Raw genomic sequence first — 16247 nt, 5'->3', positions numbered from 1 at the left:
AAAAGCAATAAAAAGTTCTCTTTCAAAAAAAAATGCCATTGCCAGAATAATAATACAGATGCAAACAAACCAACATGATGTCTCAGAAGAAAAAATAAATGACTCTGATCTGGGAGGAGTCAGGAAAGGTAACAGGAGGTGACAGGGGAGGACTGAAGAGGAGCATTTGAGGTACCCATGTGGGGGGAACAGGAAGAGGCAGGTGGAAAGTGAGGAGGCTGGAGAGCCCTAGTGAGATGAATCACAAGTTGTCCAACCATGAGTGAAAAGGAGAGCAGAAGTGGAGGGATAGAACTAATGCCATTCCTGTTCCTACATACCCACTAAATAGATACAGTTCTTCCGAAAAAAAAAATCTTAAAAATTAAACTGTTATTATTTTGGGGGGCACCTGGGTAGCTCAGTCGGTTAAGCATCTGCCTGCAGCTCAGGTTGTGATTCCAGGGTCCTGGGCTCGAGCCCCACATGGGGCTCCCGGCTCAGTCAGGAGCCTGCTTCTTCCTCTACCTTTCCCCCTGCTCATGCTCTCTCTCCCTCTCTCTCTCTCTCTCACGCTTCCTCTCTCAAATAATTAATAAAATTTTTAAAAACTGTTACTACTTTTGGTAAAGATGATTGGACTCTTCCAAACTGGGAACAATTCCTAGTTTTTCCTTTTCCTGCTCTCCATTATAACTCATCCTTCTGCAGCTCCCCCCTCCCAACACGAGCCCCCAAGTCCGTTCTACAGTACTTGTTATGCAGAAGGCTGAATGATGAAAAGTTATTCAAACAGCACACTACAAGCTAACTATTCCAAGCGTATCTATTGACTGAAGAGATTTGCATTATGAACTAAGTCAGTGCAAAAAGACAATGGTAAATAGCAGCAAAAACAAAGAAATAGATCATTTAAATAAAAGAAAGGCGCTATCACCACCACGTATCTGTTTCTCCTCGGTTGAAATTTACCCTGGAGGAACCAATATAAACTAATATGAAAATATTGCTTCCGTTGTATAAAAGAAATCCAGCGGAATGGAATGCTAATTCTGTGTCTCTGATAGTCAAACAGGAAAACGAGGGATGCATTCAACTGCAGTGCTTCCAGTGTTTGCTGTGCATACACTAAAATGCTGGAGACATGAAGATAAACAAGCCATAGTCATTGCTCCCAAGGATGTAACAATTCTTTAAAGGACACAAATAGGTAATTGCAATGCAAATTGGTCAAGTGTACAAAGAATGATACACAAAATGTCACGGGAGGATAGAAGAGGAAGGAATTATCCTACTGTATTAGGTTGATATTATATGGGGGAGGGAGGATCATTAACCATGAGCACTGAAGAGGTTACATTTAAGCCAGAAGGTGAATAAACAGAAATGCTGATAAGGGTTGCAGATGATGCAGGAGATGGAGCAGCCTGTCAGGAAGAGGGAACAATGTACAAAGCCTCAAGAACATGAAATAATACGACCATAGCAATTATTTCTACAATGAGAAGAAAAAGTGAGACTGATGGGAAGCAGTTAAGTTATGGGAGCAGGGATGGGAGTTTAAGCTGAAAATGTTGCATGGAGCCAGTCTGTCAGGTCTGCTTGCTATATGCCAAGAAAGTTGAATCATAGCAGATGCTTGAAATGATAAGATTTGCTTTTCGAGAAGAAAACAAAAGTAGGGGACAAGGTGAAGCAAAGAGATTTTACTTAGGAAGATCTAAGAAGAAATTGTTTTAATAATTTGGAGTGGCAAATGCTGTAACCCAAATCAGAGTTTATATGGACTAGGGTAATTTTTATAATTTTATAATTCAGTAAAATTCAGTAATTTTTATAATAATTTTATAATTCAGTAAAAAAGCAACAACTAAAGAACATTAAATAATGATAAAGTGCTAAGCCTTTCTCTCAGCCTAAAGTGCCCATCCCAACTTTTTTTAAGTAAAAGCAGTAAGGAGCTCCACACAGATCTTGCTTTTAGAAATCCCAATAATCCTAATATATTTTCAAGACTTTGAATAGTGCCTAGCAAAGAGCAGGTGTTTGATACTACCTGGTGAATGAGCAAATGAATGAATGAATGAAGAAACAAACAGAATTTTATCTGGCATCTGACTTAGGTCAGGTTCCCTAGGAACTAGGCTTTGAGACAGGGACTGGAGTACAGGAGATGTTTTGGGAAGCACTCTCCTGAAAAACATTTGTAAGAGATAAAAGAAGCAAGACTAGGCAGAGAGAGAAGATAAACCACAAAGAAGCCTCAGTTAAACCTAGGGGGAGTTCTGCGTGGCAGTGTTAACCTGTTCTTGTACCCTAGGTCAACTAATCATTAGATGATCAACTAATCATTGGATGGTCAACTAATCATTGGTCAACTAATCAGGGGATGGTCAACTAATCATTGGTCAACTAATCATTGGATGAGGACCACCCACCTGGCTACAGGAAGTTCCCAGAGAGGGAATCAGCTCTGCACTGTTGTTAGCAGCCAACCAGCCCAGCCTCTGGGGAAAAGAATGCCTCATGCTTAATGGGGAGGTGAGTCTGTGTTGTGTACTGCAGTTTTCCACCACCTCCCAATTTACAAAGGAGGAAGCAAATGATTGGCGTAAACTGACAGCAGGCAGGGAGCATCAGGAATCAAAATGGCAGTTCTTCCAGTGTAAGTCCCAGGGCAACACCAAGTGCTTGTAAAGCATGTGGGCTACAACCCTATACTTACCACACCCCATCTGCACTTTCCCCAGTGTCCCTGGGCATTAGTTTCCTAATATAGAAATGGAACATAACAGCAGTGCTCATCTCACAGCATTCCTAAGAAATAAGATAATATATTTCATGGTGTACAGCACACTGGAAGCATTTGCTAAATGATGAAATAGTATTATTTAGGAAACCCTGAGATTACAAGAGTGATTTTCCCCATTTTTTTCCTGGGTAGTCGCCAATGAGTTATGTTGGGGAATTAAACTTTCCAAGTCTCAATTACCTAAAGTTCAAAGTTCCCTGGTGTTAGGAGCCCAGAGTTTCTTCTACAAGGTCAAATGTCTTCTATAGCATGAACATGAAGTAAATAAAAATTAATGACTACAGAGAAAGGGTTCGTTCCCCTAACGAGCATGGGTCTCCTGTGCAAGCACGTCACAGGACTGGGAAGACCCAGGAGCACCTGCCAGACCTGTGAGTTTAAAGAAGTTGCTTAAACTCCCAGAATCCAAGTTTCTTCACTGATAGTAGGACCTTCTTCAAAAGGTTGATTCGGAGAGTACATGAAAGAGTATCCACATGTAAAGGGCCAAGCAAACTGGCAGGGGGCACTGGCTCTTTAAGGGCTTCAAATTCCAAATATAACTTCCTTTTTGTTCTTGAGACCCTGGTCCTAGTTCTAGTACTTAATTATTCTTCCACGGAGCTGTGTGGGATTGTATTCCCAGCGACTCAAAATCAAACTAAGAAGATGCATGAAACCTCTTTACCTTATTATAAAGAGGAAGTGGGGTTTTTTAATTCAAGAAAAAAGGACATAAAAATTGTAAAAAAAATTGTATATATTATATGAAAATAGTTACAATGTGCTATATTACCTATAGTTGAAATAATGCACCTTATTGTTGATTATGCCATGTCAATGTCTTTGAACCCTGACCTTGCACCCTGCTATGCAGTTGTACAAATATTAGTACAGTGCTTGAGGACAGAGATTATAACATCAGACAATTTACAGTCAAAACCTAGCTGTGCCATTTTACTAGCTATGTGATGAATTAAGATCCCTAAGCCTCAGTTACCTTACTGGCAAAGTGAACATGAGCAATAGCATCTAATTCATAAGATTTTGTGATGAATAAAAAAGATAATGCATGCAAAGTTCCTTTATGCAGTAGCTGGGATTTGATAACACTTATCAATATAAGCAGCCGTCATTTTTTTTTAAACACCGTATTAGTTTGTCAGGGCTGCTATAACAAAATACCACAGACTGGGGGGCTTAAACAACAACAATGTATTTTCTCACGTTCTGCAAGCTAGAAGTTCAAGATTAAGGTGTCGGAAGTTTTGGTTTCTCCTGAATATTCCCTCCTTGGCTTGTAGATAGCTGCCTTCTCCCTTCGTCCTCACAGCGTCTTTTCTGTGTGTGTGCCTCCCTTGTGCTTCTTCCTCTTCTCACAAGGACACCAGTCATATCGAATTAGGGCCCCATCACAATGGCCTCATTTTAATATAATCATACCTTTAAGACCTTATCTTCAAATACAGGTACATTCTGAGGTACCAGAGGTTCGGACATCAATATATGAATTTTGGAGGGGACAAAATTCAGCCCTTAACAACCACTTACTATTTGTTATCTACTACATGTCAGGCACAATGCCAGAAACCACTTTCTTTTGGACTTGCCCCAAGTGTGTTCTTAGCTATACTTCATAAATCCTTTTACTCTTTAAATCAGCTCCTTTAGCAGCTTACTTACCCTTCCGGGTTTTTTAATCAAAATAGAAAGGGTGTCCTCCTAATTATTTTAGATACATCATGTATGTTCATTATAAATACTCAGACATTAAAAAATGGATAAAGATAAAAGGAAACCTACCTATAACCCCACTATAAAGAAGTAACCACTATTTCCAATTTTGTATATGGCCAGAATTTTTTCTTTTTCTGTTCATACACACACAAATTTGTTATTTTCCTGCACTAGTATACTCTGCCTCTGTCCATATTTTTCACTTAAATTATTTTAGACAATGTTCTTCATATCAAGAAATAAAAATTTGTGGGGCACCTGGGTGGCACAGCGGTTAAGTGTCTGCCTTCGGCTCAGGGCGTGATCCCGGTGTTCTGGGATCGAGCCCCACATCAGGCTCCTCTGCTAGGAGCCTGCTTCTTCCTCTCCCACTCCCCCTGCTTGTGTTCCCTCTCTCGCTGGCTGTCTCTATCTCTGTTAAATAAATAAATAAAAATCTTTAAAAAAAAAAAAAAGAAATAAAAATTTGTATCACAACTTTAACACCACATAATATTTCATGGTAACTCTGCTTTCCAACATTAACTTGTTTACAATCCTTTTGCTATTACAAAAAAAAAGTTCAATGAGCATTTTAGTTAAAGTATCTTTGTCCTGATCACTTCTTTCATATACTTTCTTATATAAAAGCATTAAAAAATCCTTAGATTTGTTTATACATATTTCCAGATTGCATTCTAGAAAGATGTTCCAATTATACTCCTAAGTGCTAACAGGTTAATATAATTGCCAGGAAACATGCTGATTTTGCATCAACCCTTTTCTACCCCCTGCTTCCCCCAACCATAACCATCCTTTTGAGAAGCCATATAATATTAATCGAACCAATATAATATGGCCCTTTCCGCTCAGAGTGAAAGGGCTTAAACAGATGATACAATTTGCAAGTAACACATGGAAACATATATCCAAGTGCTAAATTGCATGTAGTACAGATGCTAAGCACCCTGGGAGGCTCAACTTATTTCTTTCTGCTTTTAGTCCCCAGTCAGGGTTGAAATGAAACAGATCTATGAGCTGCAATGTGTTTAACACATTGTACTAAAGGAATACTTAATCTTCTGACTCAACTTTGGAGAGATTGAAGCAAAAATAGCCCCTACCAACTGCCCCTCTACTTTCACCTAGCTCCATGCTTACCCTTACCCACTAAATGCCAGGCACGTTGGTTTCTTCATGCTTCTCTAGTATTAAGCTCATTGCTTTCCACTTGCTCACTCTCACTCAAATGTTCTTCTGCCAAGTCATCTCCCAATGGTTTCTTTTCACCATTCAGGTGTTGGTGCCATTCATCTCACTCATGACATCCTCAGAAAGGCCCCCATTGATGGCCCAATTAAAGGCACCTTCAGTAAACTCCATCAAACTTCTTTATGGTACATACCATAGGTGAGAATTATCTAGCTTATCTTGTATTTGTTTCACTTTGGCCTCTACACATTAAAATGTAGCCTCAATGAGGAGATTAATCTTGGCTACTTCACTGTATAGAATCCTATATATTCCTATCTAACATATACAGTATTTCTTATACTTTAAGACACATTTTTTTCACATTTAAACATCAAGGTGTGTGTTACACTTAATGTCATTCAGACAGCATTTGAGATATAACTGGCATTGCTTACGCATGGTCAAACTTGGTCATAGCAGCTCATATTGTCATCTCTTCATTGGAGTTTGCATACTGTTGAAACTATATGTGTAGAGTTTAACTGCCATAAAAACATCTTTGAAAATATCATGTTACAATTCAGCATTGAACTGAAAGACTGAATACACAGAAAGTCATAGAAACAGAATACCAGTAACAGAACATATATTTGATACTAGTCAAACAAATAATTGTAGCAAGAGGAGGGGTCACATCTTCATATCTTCCTTCAAAACAAAAAGAAGTGCATTATGGGGCTTATGAAATGGAAAGATACCCAAGTAGATTAAGATGTGTTACATTTTATCACTAAGATACATGCAAAAGCTGTGTCTATTATCTGTCAAACAGAAGATTTACAAATCACAAACATTTATACATCCAAAAATGGAGTAGAAAGAGAGAATTTCAAGTAAAAGTAGACAAATCCACAATTACAGTCAAATATAATTTATAGAAAAAGTATAAAGAATATCAGGAAAGACATGGAAGACTTGAAAACCACAAACAAACTTGACTTAATTGGCATTTTAGAACATTCCTCCCAACAGAAGCAGAGTATATAGTCTTCTCAAGTGCCCATGGAATATTTACAGACGGAGCATATTCTGAGCCATAAAAAATTCAGGTCATACACCACTGGCTTACACTATACACAAAGATAAATTCAAAATGCATTAAGGACCTAAATGTGAGACCTGAAACTATAAAAATCCTAGAAGAGAGCACAGGCAGTAATTTCTCCAACATTGGCTGTGGCAACTCTTTTCTAGATATACCTCCTAGGGCAAGGGAAACAAAAGCAAAACTAAACTATTGGAACTACATCAGGGCGCCTGGGTGGCTCAGTCAGTTAAGCATCTGCCTTCAGTTCAGGTCATGATTGCAGGATCCTGGGATCGAGCTCCACATCCGGCTCCCTGCTCAGCAGGAAGCCTGCTTCTCCCTCTCCCTCTCCTGCCACTCCCCCTGCTTTCTCTGTCAAATAAATAAATAAATAAAATCTTTAAAAAATAAATAAATGAAAAATAAACTACTGAGACTACATCAAAATAAAAAACTTCTGCACAGCAAAGGAAACAATCAACAAAACAAAATGAAACCACCATGTATCAAATTTTGAAGAATACTTCTAAAGTAGTACTTGGGACAAAATGTGTACTGAATACCTATATTTAAGAAGATGAAGGAGAATGAGGAGAAAGACAAGAGGAAAAGGAGAAAGGTCTCAAATCAACAACCTCAGCATTCATCTTGAAAATGAAAAGAAGAGAAAACTCAACCCAAAGTTAACAAAAGACAGGAAATTAAAAAATGAAAATAAAATAAAAAGCAGAAAAACTGGAGAGAAAATTAACAAAAACAAAATCCAGTTGTTTGGCAAAACCAAAAATATTGATAACCTCTATCAAGATTTTTCAGAGAGAGACACAGAAAAGACAAATTACCAATATCAGAAATAAAAGAAGTGAAATCATTATAGATTCTAAAGATAAGTAAATATTATGAATAATTTTATGTCAATAAATAATTCAGACGAAATGGACACATTCTTTGAAAGGCACAAAGAACCAAGGCTCACTCAAGAAAAAGTAACCTAAATAACTCGTATCTATTACATTAATTGTAATTGGAGTTAAAAGCTCTCCCACAAACAAAAGTCCAGGCCCAAATAGCTTCACTGGTAAATCTACCAAATATTTAACAAAGAAGTAATACCAATTCTACATAAACTGTTATAGAAATTTAAAAATTAAAGAGTACTTTACAATCTATTTGTATAAGACCAGCATTATTCTAATATAAAAATCAGGCAAAGATATCACAAGAAAAGAAAATTACAGACCAATAACTCTCATGATTATGAATACAAAAATTCTAAGCAAAATTTTAGCTAAATAATTCCAACATTGTACAAAAAGGAGTTGAATTTAATCTTAAAAATGCACTATTGATTCAAAATTCACTAATCTATGTAATCTACCATATTAATTAATTTTTTAAAACTATATGATAATCTCAGTAGATACAGAAAATACATTTGACAAAATCCAGTGTTAATTCCTGATTTTTAAAAAAATTCTCAGCACACTACAAATAGAAGGGAACGTTCTCAACCCAATAAAGGCATCTACATGAAGCTTATAGCTATCATCAAACATAATGGTAAAAGACTAGATATTTTCCACCTAAGAACAAGAACAAAACAAAGATGCCCATTCTCATCATTTCTGTTCAGCCTTGTACTGGAGACTCTGGCAAGGGCAATAAGGCAAGGAAAAGAAATAAAGGGCATCCAGTTTGGAAGGGAAGGGAAAAAACTGTCTTTGTTCACAGATGACATGATTATCTACGTAAAAAAAAAAAAAAACCATGATGGAATGTGCAATAAAGCAACTAGAAACAGTACGTGAATTTAAAAGGTCGTAAGCTATAAGATCAACTTACAAAATCAATTATATTTCCATTTACCAGCAACAAACAGCTGGAAGTTGAAATTTTTCAATATATTATTTACAATAGGAACAAAAATATGAAATTATTAGGAACAAATCTGATAAAATATATGCAAGACCTGAACACAGAAAATTACAAAATATTGTTGAGAGAAACTGAAGACCTAAGTAAATGAAGAGATAAACCATATTTATGAATCAGAAGAAGTTCTCCTCAAACTGATCTATAAATTCAATAAAATACATTCAAAATCCAAGTAGAAGTTTTTTGTAGAAATTGACAAACTTATCCTAACACTCATAGGTAAACACAAAGGACCTAGAATCTCCAAAACAACTTTGGAAGTTGAGGATTAACATTATAATTATAAAGCTACAATAATCAAAAGAGTGAGTTATTGCCATAAAGATAAATAGGCCCATGTAACAGAATAAAGAGTCCAGAATTTAGACCCAGACATACATGAACAACTGATTTTCAACAAAGGTATAAAGACAATTCAGTGGAGAAAGAAAAATCTTTTAAACACTGGGGCTCCACTGTAGGTGTGGAACCTGCCTAAGATTCTCTCTCTCTCTCTCTCTCTGCTTCTCACACCCCCCCACCCCCATTTGCACGCTTGTGCTCACTCTCTCTCTAGAAAATAAAACAAACATATGGTGATGGAATAATTGGCTATTCATAAGCAAAAATAATAATAATAATAATTTTGATACAGACCACATACCAAAATTAACCCAAAATCAATCACAGACTTAATATAAACTGAAAATTATAAACTTCCAGAAGAAAACATAGCAGAAAACCTTTGTGACTTGGATTAAGGAAAATTTTCTTAGATATGGAGCTAAAACAACGATCAATTAAAAAACAAACTGATAAATTGGACTTAGTATTAGTATTCTCCGGAGAAACAGAACCAATAGGTTATATACATAGAAAGAGATTTATTGTAAGGAATTGGCTCATGCAATTATGGAAGCAAAGAAGTATCAAGATCCGTAGTCAGCAAAGCTGGAGACCCAGCTGATAACGTTGATCCGGTTTGAGTTCAAAGGCCTAAGAACCAGGAGAGATGATGTATAATTCCATCTGAAAGTCAACAAGCTTGAGACTAAAGAAGAGCCAATGTTTCCATTTGAGTCTACAGCCAGGAAAGACCAATGTCCTAGGCTCAAAGCAGTCAGTTAGGAGTTCCCGCTTCCTCACAGGACGTCAGAGGGCTCCCACATCAGGGATAACAGCACAACCTGCTTTCCTCAGTATACTGATTCAAATGTTAATCTCATCCAAAAACATCCTCACAGACACACCCAGAATAATGTTGGTCCAAATATCTGGGAACCCAAATATCTGGGAACCCCCACTCTCAAAAGAGTGTTCCCACTCAAGATAACATAAAATTAATCATCACAGACAATCAAATTTAAAATTACTCCTCCTTAAAAGACACTTAAGACAATGAAAAGACAAGCAAAAGACTGGGAGAAAACATTTGCAAAGTGCATCTTGATAAAGGACATGTATTCAGAATATATTAAAAACTCTCAAAACAATAAGAAACCAAACAATCCAGTTTTTTTAAAATGAGCAAAAGACTTGAACAGAAACTTCAACAAAGAAAATATATGAATGGCAAATAAGCACATGAAACAATGTCCAACATCATTCATCATTAGGAAAATACAAATTAAAATCACAACTAGATACCACTATGCATCTATTTAAATGGTTAAAAAAAATTTTAATGACCATACCAAGTGTTGGCAGGAATGTGGAGGAACTGGAATGTTCATATACTGCTAATGGGAAAGTAACATGATAGGATCACTTTCGAAACAATTGGCAATTTTCTTTAAAAAGTTAGGGGCGCCTGGGTGGCACAGCGGTTAAGCGTCTGCTTTCAGCTCAGGGCGTGATCCCGGCGTTACGGGATCGAGCCCCACATCAGGCTCCTCCACTAGGAGCCTGCTTCTTCCTCTCCCACTCCCCCTGCTTGTGTTCCCTCTCTCGCTGGCTGTCTCTATCTCTGTTGAATAAATAAATAAATAAAATCTTTAAAAAAAAAAAAAAAGTTAAATATGCACCTACCACATGATCCAACCATTCCTCTTCTAGTTATTTACCTAAGAGCATATGTTCGTTCAAAGACTTGTGCACAAATGTTCATAAAAGATATAATTGTAATAGCTAAAAACTGGAAACAACCCAGAAGTTCATCAATGTGTAAGTGGATGAATAAATTGATTTATCAAACAATGCAATATGATTCAGCAATGGAAAGAAATGAATTATTAATACACACTACAAACATGGATGAATCTCAAAACAATTAGGCTGAATGAAAGAAGCCAGAGCATGAGGATGTGGAGAAAAAAACTGTTCTTCACTGTAGTTGGGAATTCAAACTGATGATCGTTACCGCTGTGGAAAACAGTAACGGAGGTTCCTCAAAAAATTAAAAATAGAACCACCCTAGGGCTCCTGGGCGGTTCAGTCAGTTAAGCGTCCATCCGACTGTTGGTCATCTCAGCTCAGGTCTTGATTTCAGGGTTATGAGTTCAAGCCCCACATTGGGCTCCACACTGGACAAGGAAACTTCTTTAAAAAAAATAAAACAGAACTACCCTAAGATCCAGTAATCACTACTGAGCATTTACCTAAAGATATGAAAACAGTAATTTGAAAAGATATATACACCCCTATGTTTATTGCAGCATTACTTACAATAGCCAAATTATGGAAGCAGCCCAAGTGTCTATCAATAGATTAATGGATAAAGATGTGGTATATATATAATGGAATATTACTCAGCCATAAAAAAAAGAATGAAATCTTGCCATTTGCAACAATATGGATGTATCCAGAGAGTATAAGGCTAAGTGAAATAAGCTAGTCAGAGAAAGACAAATACCATAAGATTTCACTCATATATGGAATTTAAGAAATAAAGCAAATGAACAAAGAAAAAAAGAGACAAACCAAAAAATAGACTTAACTACTTAACTATAGAGAACAAACTGATGGTTACTAGAAGGGAGGTGGGTGGGAGATGGGTGAAATAGGGGAAGGGGAATAAGAGTACACTTATCACAATGAGCACTGAGTAATGTATAGAATTGTTGAATCACTATATTGTACACCTGAAACTAATATAACACTGTATATTAAAGAAAAAGAAACCAAAAATAGTACTTAACTGCATAATATCATTATGTAAAACTACAGAAAATGTAAACTAACCAGTAGTGATAGCAAGCAGATCAGTGGTTGCCTAAGAACATGGTGGGAGTAAAGGAAAAGTTTGTGCAGCTGGGGATCTAGGGATTACAAAGGGGCATGTGGAATCTTTTGGGGGTGATGGATGTGTTCACCATCTTGATTGTGGTGATGACTTCATGGGTGTAGCATACATCAAAACTTATTATATAACTTTGATATGTGTAGTTTATTGTGTGTTATTCATACCTCCATAAAGCTATTACCCCAAAAAAGCATGCATCTCTAATATGACAACTTAAAAAGAGAAAGTACACATTAGTTCTCATATCATATATAAAAACATGTTATAAGGAGAAAAATATGACAATAAAAAAGCTTACTTATAGAGATGCAAAGAGTATCTTATACAAAATATCCCCACTATATCACTGCCCTAAGATAGAAATTTCTCTTTGAAATTAAAGATCTGGTTCATAGGTTAACAAAAGACAGTTCACATTTTCTGAATTTTTTAAATAAATATTTTTTGAAGTTGTAAGATTAAAATGACATCGAATGTAAATATATTTGATATTTTTTAAAAAGTAAAAAACGTGAAATGATATATAAAGCTACCCAACATTGTTAAAGAATTTTTTCAGATAATTAAGAAAACATATAATCATATAAAATTTGTAAAGTATAAATGTGTAAGCATATAAATTCAAAAAGCAGAAATAGAATAATATATAAATCCATACCCCAGGCAACTACTTTGTTTAAAAACAAAACTAAAAAGACAGATATCAGCATGTTTTCAAGCAAATAACTGAAATCATAATCTCTATACAGTTTTGTATTATGATTTTTTCTTAATATTGAATCAAAATATTTCCTCAATCCCAACAGAAACTGCAATAAATTTGCTATTTGACTGTTCGATTGGAGATGGTTTTAGTAAATCCAAGGTGTGTGGCTATTGTTCTTTGACTTTTTTAAAGCTTTGACTGCTCTTAATAAATAACATGGATTGGAAAGATAGAGACATGATCTTAATTCCCCATTTTGTATGCCCCTCACTATTCAATAGGACTAGAGAAAGTTTCCACTATTTTCTCTGCAATTTGAAGTCTTTTTTGGGCTTAGTATAAATAGTTGTAGGTCAACATCTCAACAACTTTCTATAAAACACAAAATAGGATATGTCCAAAATGCTATATTTTTCAGGACTATTAAGTTCCAATGTTATTAAGCTCAAACTTGAACTAGCTCTATAGGGTGAACTGCAAGAAACACACTCATAAATTCTCTGTGAATTCAGTAGCATTCATGTGGACAGTCTGCATACTTCTTGAATATTCTCAAGAGGCTCGTTCCTGCTTTGGATTTTTCCCCTAATATACGTACACTTATTTGTAAATTTTATATATACACAAGTCTACCCATACATTAAAAGTACAGGATAAAAGACCTTTCGAAAATATGAAATAAAAATGAAATGACCCATATTTTTAAAATAATTATTTAATATATTATTGGAATAAGCGACCTTGTTACTGTCATTAAAAATATATCACTATAATTCAAAGGTCTGGCTCTTAGTTCAACTTATTTCAAAACTATGTTTTAGCAAAGCTAAACTAGCCATCTCCCACAACACAGAAATCTTTAAAAGGGGAAAGAAAGATCATCAACTTGCTAAATAAGTCATAATACTCATTTACCAATCACACATAGGGTTTGCTTCATGTCTTGGGGGTATCATTTTTAAATATCTTGCTAAGGGTGATGATTTCACACAAGCTTTAGTCCATATCTCAAGGCAAAATAAACAGAATGTGGTATATTAATAATCAAGTCTGTAATGTATATACCAAGTAGTTTCCTAGAAAATTTCTTTTTTTTTTCCAAGTCTACTTCTTGTTTGACTTGATTAGCTTACTGTTTTTAGCTTCACTGTGCATGCCAACCCGCTTGTAGAAGAATAAAAGAAAATGTGACTCTATCATTTTCCAGTGTTTGCTTTTTTGCTTGCATTATTGACATAATTTGAAATTCATGATTCTTGGCAGTAATCATTTTTAACAGTTTTATTGAGGTATAATTGACATACAATAAATTGCACATATTTAAACTGTATAATTTGATTTGCTTTGACGTATGTATACACTCAGGAAACCATCACCACACTGGCTTGATTGTGCAGCTCTACATTAAGTCTTGAAATCAGGTCAGATATTCTTTATTTTTCTTTTTCAAAGAAGTTGTGGCTGTTCTAAGTCCTTTGTGCTTCTGTATGAATTTTAGAATCAGTTTGTCTATTTCCACACACAAAGACCGTTGGGGATTTTGATTGGGATTGCACTGGATCCATAGATGAATTAAGGGATAATTTACATGTTAACAATTTTGAGTCTTTGTGACCAAATATCTACTTTCCTATCAAGTATTGAGAGACATGTATTAAAATCTAGGACTAAAATTGTGGAGTTGTCTATTTATTAGTTGCCGGTCTGTCAGTGTTACTGTCATGGATTTGAAGATCTGTTATTAGGTGCATACACATTTACAATCATTATGTCCTCTTGATAAATTGATCCCTTTATCATTATGAATCACCCTTTTCCCTGGTAAGAGTCTTTTCTCTGAAATCTACTTCATCTGATTTTAAAACAGTCACTGCCGATTTCTTTTGATCAGTGTTAGCATGGTATCTGTTTCCATTGTTTTACTTTTAACCTATTACACTATATTTAAGTACATTTCTTAGTAGGCAGCATACTCAACGTCTGTTTTTTTAAACCAATCTAAAAATCTCCGCTTTTTACTTGAGGTATTTAGAGTATTTATATCTAAAGCAATCATTCATATAATTAGGTTTCTTATTGTTTTCTATTAGTCCTATCTTTCATGTTCCTTTTTCCTTTTTTTCTGACTTCTATTATACACATTAAATATTTTTATGAATCCACTTTATTTCCTTTGTGCATTTATGAACCATAATTCTTTGTCTTGTTATTTTAGTGGTTTGTTGTGGTTTTTTTACCACTCTAGGGTTTATGGTATTCACCTTTAATTTATCACAGTCTACTTTCGAGTGATATATACCACTTCCTATACAGTATAATATCCTTATAATAGTATGCTTTCTATTCTCCACTTTCCCCTTTATGTTGCTGTTGTCATATTTTTTGTTTTTGCATATATTATAAAGCCACACTATGTTGTTGTTTTTGTTTGAACATCCAATGATCTTTTAAAGATATTTAAAAACAAGAAATAAGTAAAATTTAAAATTAAAATAAATAAAATTCTGTATTTGCCCACAGACTTACATTTCTAGTGCTCTTCAAATTCTTCCTACAGCTCACTGATGCTCTATGCATTTTTTATCCTCTTTTGTCTCTTCGCTTTTTTCAGTTTCTGCTGTTATGTCCTTTCATGTTACTAACCTTTTCTTCTACAGTATCTAATCTGCTGTTAATCCCATCCAGTGTATTCTTCATCTCATGCGTTGTGGTTTTCATACTGAGAACTTCAACTTGGATCTATTTTAGATCTTCTATATGTCTAACTAACATTTAAGATATATAGAATACAATTATAATAAATGTGTTAGTGTCTTTGCCTGTAATTCTAATACATGTCAGTTCTGAGTTGGTTTTGATTATTTTTTTCCTCATTATGAATCATATTTCCCTGCCTCTTTGCATGTCTCATAAGTTTTCACTGAATGCCAGACATTCAGAATTTATCTTGTTGGGTACAGGATTTTTTGTATTCCCATATTCTTGAGCTTGGTTCTGAAATGCAGTTAAGTTACTCCAAATGGTTTGATCTTCTTGAATTTTTCTATTGATATTCATTAGGTAGCACTGAGGTATGCTCAGTCCAGGGAGAATTATTCCCCACTACTAAAGTAAGAGCTTTCTCTGTACTCTACCAAATGTAGAGTATGGTAGGTCCCATCAGTGCTCCAAGACATTCCAAGGGACTAATGGACAGCCTGTGGAAATTTTGGAAAATTTAAATATGTAGTCCAATGTATTCCCTACCCAGGCAGAAGCTGGGATCCGGAGTTCTTCACCTGCTTGCTTGGTGTGGAACCTGAAGGAGGGGCTATGGTGACTATTTGCATGTTATTTCAAACCACCACCTTTTTTCTCACTGATCCTGAGGTGCCTAGAACATGCCAGGTCCCATCAGTGTGCCAAGACAGGTAACACAGAAGCCAGTATCTTGAGCAGCCCCCAGAAAAGTTGGAACCCTAGACTCACAGTCTAGCTCTTTTCCCTTCCCCAGGGAGAAGCTAGGAGCTGGGGGTTTCTTCTGGTTGTATGGTGCTGTGTCAGGAATAGGGTTATGATCAGAGGGTGTCTTGATTTTTCCCACCCACTTCAGTGTGGCTGGTTTTGCACTCTCCCTGGG

This window comes from Ursus americanus, chromosome 21, assembly GCF_024610735.1.
Source record: "Ursus americanus isolate L20-20 chromosome 21, mUrsAme1.1.p, whole genome shotgun sequence".
In the NCBI taxonomy this organism is placed as follows: domain Eukaryota; kingdom Metazoa; phylum Chordata; class Mammalia; order Carnivora; family Ursidae; genus Ursus; species Ursus americanus.
The sequence above is the reverse complement of the archived record's forward strand: the minus strand, read 5'-3'. Positions refer to the sequence as shown.